The following is a 7,060-nucleotide window of genomic DNA, read 5'->3' on the forward strand; positions in this document are numbered from 1 at the left end:
TGGCTGAAAGGTAACAAGCTCAGTCTAAATGTTGCTAAAACAGAGTTAATGATTATTGGATCAAGACAAAGACTATCTGCCCAGTGTATCCAAAGAAACTGCAATTTAAATTTCTAACGCTTTGATTATGCCTCATTTTGATTACTGCAGCCCCGTCTGGGGACTGTTTAAGTGGCTACTTAAGCGATAAGCTCCAAAAATTACAGAATCGAGCAGCCAGAATTATTACTAAATTACCCTTTGATACGAGCTTAAACCACCTTCTCTCCACCCTCGATTGGGAGAGGCTATCTCTTCGACGAGAGAAACAAAAAGCCCTAATGATGAATAAAATTATAAACAACTTGCTCCCGAATATCTACAAAGTCTTTTCTCTCAGCGTCACTCTGTGTACGACATAAGAAACTCTGAAGGAAGGCTGGCCTTGTCCAAACCAAAGACCAATTATTTGAAACGAAGATTCTCTTACAGCGGGACCATATTATGGAATCAATTGCCCAAAAACTTAAATAATGCTTCATCCATTAACCATTTTAGGCGAAATCTTAACGTAGTCGATATATAGGATTCCCACACGGCAATCATGTAAAGCAGTTGATTAATCTTAGTTTTTATTATGTAACTGATGATCAGTTCCGTGTTTAAATAAAGGTTTACATACATACATACATACATACATACATAAACGTAAATCGAAAATATCCGATAAATGAGATGCAACATCTGCATCGCTTGCCATTGCCCAAATATACTCCACTAAAGAAACTAAGACATCAGACTATTCTTTTCTGGTGAATTTGAAAAAGAGCGCGAAACATGTTTTCAATACCGGAACCTGAAACCGATTTTGGAAGGGCACAAGGGCGGTTTGAGCTATGGAAACAAAGCAAATCCGTCGTGCAACTACTCATTTCCATAGCCGAAACCGCCCTTGAGGTTTAGTGTCTTTGAATTCTTTTTTTTTTTATCGGCGAAAATAAACCTTAAGCGACAGAACTATGCTAGAACTATGCTGGATGTGATGTTTACTAAGCCAGATGTTTTCTCTTGACCCAAAACTCACACGAAATAGACTTAAAATCTGTGCACAGCAAGAACAGGGAACGTTCGGAGTCGTAAATCGTCGGTAGTTCGGCTCTAATTATATTCCAGTGGTTTAATTTCATTCCCAGGCACGTCCAAGGGCACTTTGAGATATGGAAACAAGTCTTTACCTTGTTTACATGTCGGCCATTTTAAATTGTGCTTGCGAATAGGTCTGGGACCGAGTAACACTTTCAGCGTTCAAATTCTTCATTTCTTCGTTTTCAATCACGTCATCAAAATTGGAGGAATAACTTCCGGCGGCCATGTTGGAAGATATGCAAAGCTTTCAAAATAGCGGACGCGACTAGTTCTTCTCACATTGACATTGTATTTGACGACTATTGGTTAACTTAAGATGATATTACGAAGGCTCACTATCGTGACAAAGCTCTACTGTGTGGTTTTGATCCATATAAGTTGAAAAAGAGTGATTTTTCAGAAGATTTAAGCTTGCTTCCCGCCGTTCAGTACCGCGGCAGATATCGTGAACTATTTGGTGGTTCAAACGTCTTGGATAACCATGTTACAAATGAATTCCTTCAAAGCCATGGAAGCTTTCAACTTTTTCGTCTCGGGGTAGGTAAACACTCTTCAAATCAAGAAAACAGGAGGAAAAGTCGAGTCAAGTTTACGACAGTACTACTATATTTTGAGCTTTGGCAAACAAATATTCCAGCTTATGTTGTTTAACTTGAAATAATATACTTCTGTTCTGCATATGGAGTAAGAGGATAAAATCTTTAAAAGATCTATTATAGGCCAAGTGTACAGTTTAAAGATGTTTTATATACAAACCTAGGTTTTAATGCTGCCACCAAATGCCCATTTTTTTTCCAATTAGAAAAAGTAATAAGTCAATTCTTTCTTATGCAGGTTAATAGCAAATGCTCAGCCTTGCATTTGTATCAATGATATCATGTATGTTTTCTTAAACCATGTATTCATCGAGAGTCAATTGTGAAATTCAACAGTTTATTGTACAGTAGTCACATAAGTTTTCACATTTTAGTCTTTGGTGATATTCTTGCATACTTGATGAGTGATGAAGCTTAACCATTAGTGCTAGAATGGTTTTCATTCCCATTTCAGTAGATCTCTAAATGCTCTATGAAAATGAAAACGTTTTGCAATGAGGTGTATCAAGAGCCATAATTTAGGACAGAGACTGAAACGCCCAGTCAGGCCCTTGGGATATGTGAATTTCACTAAAGTTATTTAGACCCTTGCATTTATCGGAATTTGGTTTTCCGAGAGGTCCGCAAACTTTAATCGGTGATGTCAAGGGGTGATGCTATATCGAAGGCGCTCGTCGAGGGTAAGAGTAAACGGCAAGTTTGGTCAGCGGGGAAATTATGAAACCCGCGAATATTTGCGAAAGCCCGCGAAAGGATGACATTTAAAACTGAAAACAGTTTTTCAGTGAGACACTAAAATGCGTAATCATGGCGGCGACTATTCAATCGTCTTTAAAAAAAATCGGAGATTGAGTTCCTTGAGGAAAACCTTGAAAATTGTTCTGTTAAAAACCAGTACTTTTTGGGTTATTTCGATGGGAAAAGAGACGAGTTCGAGAATATAATCGTTGCAGATTACTGACGTAAATTGATATTGGAGAAGATTCTTCCTTGTGTGGGACTGACTGAAGACTAGGCTAGGCTGTGTACTATTCCTGAAAATCTTGTTCGTTATTTTACGAATCATTTGATGTTTCAGTGTTGACAAGTTTTTCGTATTACATTACTAAAAAAATTGACTTAACGCTCCAAGGAGAATCTCTCTCAAACTTTACTTTTTAAGAGATGAAGCGACCGTCTAAAATTCAAACGTTACTGTTAGGTTTATTAGCGCATTGACAACCTTGTAAATTAGCTCAAACACACTGAAAACATTTGTATTAGTTTTTGTATATCTTTATACTTTGTTCAGTGCGATCTTACACATTTCGGGTTTGAACTTTTCGTTGGGAATAAGTGTACAGCTTACATGACATATTTTATATTTAACCGCTGTACTATAAATTTGTGTGTTCGACCCTCGACGAGCGCCTTCGATATAGCATCACCCGATGTCAAGAAAAGATGTGAGAAAAAAAATGGCGTCGCGCCTGGAGGTGAGAATTATCGATGAGAGCGATTCTCTTATCCACGGGAAAGGTTTTATCTTAAAAGATGATGCCGATAATCTATATTGGGAGGTTGATTCCACGATTTCCTTGGAGTGGAATGATTCGCTCGATGAAATATCTGACTTTGAGGAGGAACTGAGGTCCGGCGCGGACAGCGATCCTGATAGCGAACTTTCAACTTCAACAAGCGCTACGCACGATAGCAGCGACGACAGTAATTTCGGTGTAGGACCTTTGGCACCAAATAAAGGTGGAAGAAAGAAACCTAAAGCGAAAAGCCAACAGAGAGCGGGGAACATTAATCGTCGCGCAAAAAAGTCGAGGGAGCCGAAAGTCGTTCCCGGTACTAGTGAAGCACGACCAGTAATTCCAACAAAAACAAAAACACTAAAAAGTATCAAGCAAATCGCGGCGGGTATGAAAATAAGAAAGCAACAAAGACGTTGACAAAAAAGGAACTGGACGAAGTTTTAATGAAACTAGAGGGTAAACGTCCCATGTGCTGGAATTTCTTATTAGAACAGCTTTGTAAACAACCAGTCATGAAACTGGAAACCCATCGAAAGCTTATCGAGGAAATACTCGAGGCTCGCTACAACGAGCTGCGAAATCTGGTGAATCACATATTTTCGGTTTACATGGAACATTTGATCAGCAGGGATTTGCTAAAGCAAAGGCATAGAAAAAACCAGGAAAGATTTATTACTCGACGTTTCGGGGTCATCATGACTCCATTATCAAGAGACTAGTTTAAAAACATGCAAATAAGGAAAGGTACAAGAATAGCATAAATTAGACTGAACGGCTTAAACAAACATCCGCGCCAAGGTGTTTGTTTAAGCCGTTCAGTCTAATTTATGCTATTCTTGTACCTTTCCTTATTTGCATGTTTTTAAACTAGTCTCTTGATAATGGAGTCATGATGACCCCGAAACGTCGAGTAATAAATCTTTCCTGGTTTTTTCTACATGGAACATGTATCTGCATTTGCGGAGGAAGAAAAGAAAGACCGCAAACTTCATTTGACATTGCGCTGGATGAACACTCTAACAAGCTATTTGGAAGGTTCATCAAAAAATTCAGAGGTATGTGCTCCAGTGTTTACCGACTTGTCCATTAACCATTCATCCGCTACAATTCGGGCCGTGACAGGAATTGTGCACTCTCTTGTTTACGACTTCACCCAGTCCGAATCGTACAATCTTGCTAAGCCTGTAGATCAGGTTCAGCAGAGCATTTTACCAGAGGATGATGTTACTTTGTACAGAATGTCAGGGGCAGCTCTCTGTCAAATGATTAAACTAAGGAAAGATACCCTGTCAGAAAAGAAAGGCAAGAGAAAGGTCACTTCGCAAAGCAGGATTAACATGGAGCTTGAACTGGATATTTTGGAGAAACTTAAAGAATCTGACAAAAACAGTCGTTCTCAGGCTCTAAAACTGCTTGATGAGGGTAATTTGACTTTTGTGAAGAAGGATTTTCTTAACTTTGTTAGGGATGCTGATTTGACAATCAGAGAATACGTGAGTGAGAGGAAAGTAAACAAGCACAAAAACAATTTTTTGGAAGTAGTTCACTTTAATGTGTATAATGATGAGCAACTGTTAAAATCTTTCAAATGGTCAATAGGAAAATGTGGAGCATTAACTACAACTTATCCTTTTTCTGTAATTAATAAGATATACCGTGATATACTTCACAAACTGTATAACACAAGAACAAAAGAGTTCTTCAGAGGAAAATTTGAGGAGTTGGCCAAATCTGGTAAAGTTGTTGAAGCTGGTCAGTCACTGAGAGAACCTAAAGACATTTAGTATTACTAAAAAAAGGTAGACTCTATTAATTTTCATGTAAGAAGTATGGAACTCGGAGACATTATGTGATCACACAGGTCAGGACAAAACATACCTTAAGGTTAGAGAAATTTTGAGGGCTAAAGAAAACAAACTTATAAGGGAGGCCTGGCCCTAATTTCTAACCCCAAAAACATTTACGCTCTTTAATTCAGTTTTTAAGGTAAGTATCTCTAGTAAAACTAAATTTTCTTTCAGTCAGTTCAGTTATGTGATGCTCCCGATCAGCATGTGTGATCTACATTGAAAAGTTCCCTTCTTTAACACCTGTCACATTCTACCCAGCCACCAGAGGCTACAATTTAGCTGTATGAGCTGTGGCATACCTGTGAAAAAATTCTCTTTTTGCAAGCCAAGTCATACAGCAAAAATGTAATTGCTTGCAGGGCAAGCAATACATGACCCTTAAAAACTCTTACATGTTAAGTTTAATGTACTGTTATCCCCATTCACTAAAGTCAAAGAACTTGGATTAACTTTTATGGCCAAAGGCCTATGTGCAATCATAAGAAACAAATGTAAGAGTGCACAAGCCTAGATTTTCATTGAAGAATTTTTGCATCACCCCTGAGTACAAATTTACAATGTCACGACAGCTACCCTGTCCATGGGGTATATAGCCTACCATGGCTCCACGCTGGCCATGGGAATGGGAATCTACAATTGCAATGGCTTCTGTCTCCCAAATTAGAACTGCCACAGTGCGGAGGCTAGAGATCATAACAGCCACTTGCTTTTGTTGCCGGCTTGCCCTTCCTTGCAAAGTGGTGATCGGAGGTGAAAAATCTCCTGATTGCAAATCAAACCCAATGGCTTGATCATAACTTGAAATATGAAAATCATCACAGCTCTCCACAGCATCTTCTATGTCAAGATTTCTAGCCTCTCCATCAAACAGCAGATCATGCAGAGTATTTCCTTCGAACATTGCCTGAGCCAGTACTTCAAACCAGTGACTTGGTAGGGTGCTTGCAGTTAACTCTGGCAGACCATGTTTGCCAAACTGAAAGCCTAACAGCGAAGCAATAAGGGTACTTGCATTACTTCCTTGACGGCCACCAACAGTTGACTGGCTAAGGTTACCAGAAAGGGAAAACTGCTTTTAAACCAGTGATGCCAAAAGGATCGTACACCAGACGAACTGAGTAAGATGAAATAAGGTGAAATAAGGACCAATAACATAAAACTTTGACGTTTAATCTCTCCACAAAAATTGAAGGATATATAAGATTTTCTGTTGATCATTGTGGTGTATTTGTAGAGACTGAGTAGTATTTGTTCCAGTCTCCCCCTACGTTTGTTGTGAGGTTACCAAGCAATGCCATGTGCTCGTGAGTTGAAAATATATTGAAACCTTTTCCCTCGTTGAACACGCTTCAGTCGCGACGAGGACTCCCAAAGCCCACGCGTGGGCTTTAAAGGCAACTCTGTCCAGCGCAGAGCTATTCGGAAATACGTTCGAGAAGTCCAAAACGACTACATTTCACTGAAGAAAGTGTCGGGAGAATGGCAGGCAGACCTCCCTTCAACGAGTTCGACGCTGAAACCGAAGACATCGAGAGTTATTTGGAGCGTCTTCAAGAGTACTTCACGGCTTATGACATCAGTGATGATGAGGATAACGCAGCCAAACGTAGGGCGATCTTACTGACGTCGATTGGGAGTACTTCGTACAGAGTATTGAAAGATTTAGCGTTCCCGGATGCCCCCAACACGAAAACATTTGATCAGCTGGCGACACTCCTTCGTGGAAATTTTAGGCCTACGCGTTTGACGGTAGCAGAAAGATATCGGTTCCACTCAGCTTGCCAAAAACCAAGTCAGTCAATCTCTGAGTATGTGCGAACTTTAAAAAACTCGTAGGGACGTGCGAATTCACAAATGAGCAACTGAATGAAAGTTTACGCGATCGATTTATTTGTGGATTACACTCGGAACAAATCAAGCAGAAACTTTTATCGCGAAACTGTATGTTCCAAGAGGCGGTGGACACTGC

General features: G+C 39.6%; 1 pseudogene; it reads right to left on the reverse strand.

The window, feature by feature from the left end:
• Positions 1-5,557: 5,557 nt before the first annotated feature.
• On the reverse strand, positions 5,558-6,305 carry LOC148735115 (uncharacterized; annotated as a pseudogene).
• Positions 6,306-7,060: the final 755 nt, after the last annotated feature.

This window comes from Stylophora pistillata, chromosome 3, assembly GCF_964205215.1.
Source record: "Stylophora pistillata chromosome 3, jaStyPist1.2, whole genome shotgun sequence".
NCBI classification, from domain to species: domain Eukaryota; kingdom Metazoa; phylum Cnidaria; class Anthozoa; order Scleractinia; family Pocilloporidae; genus Stylophora; species Stylophora pistillata.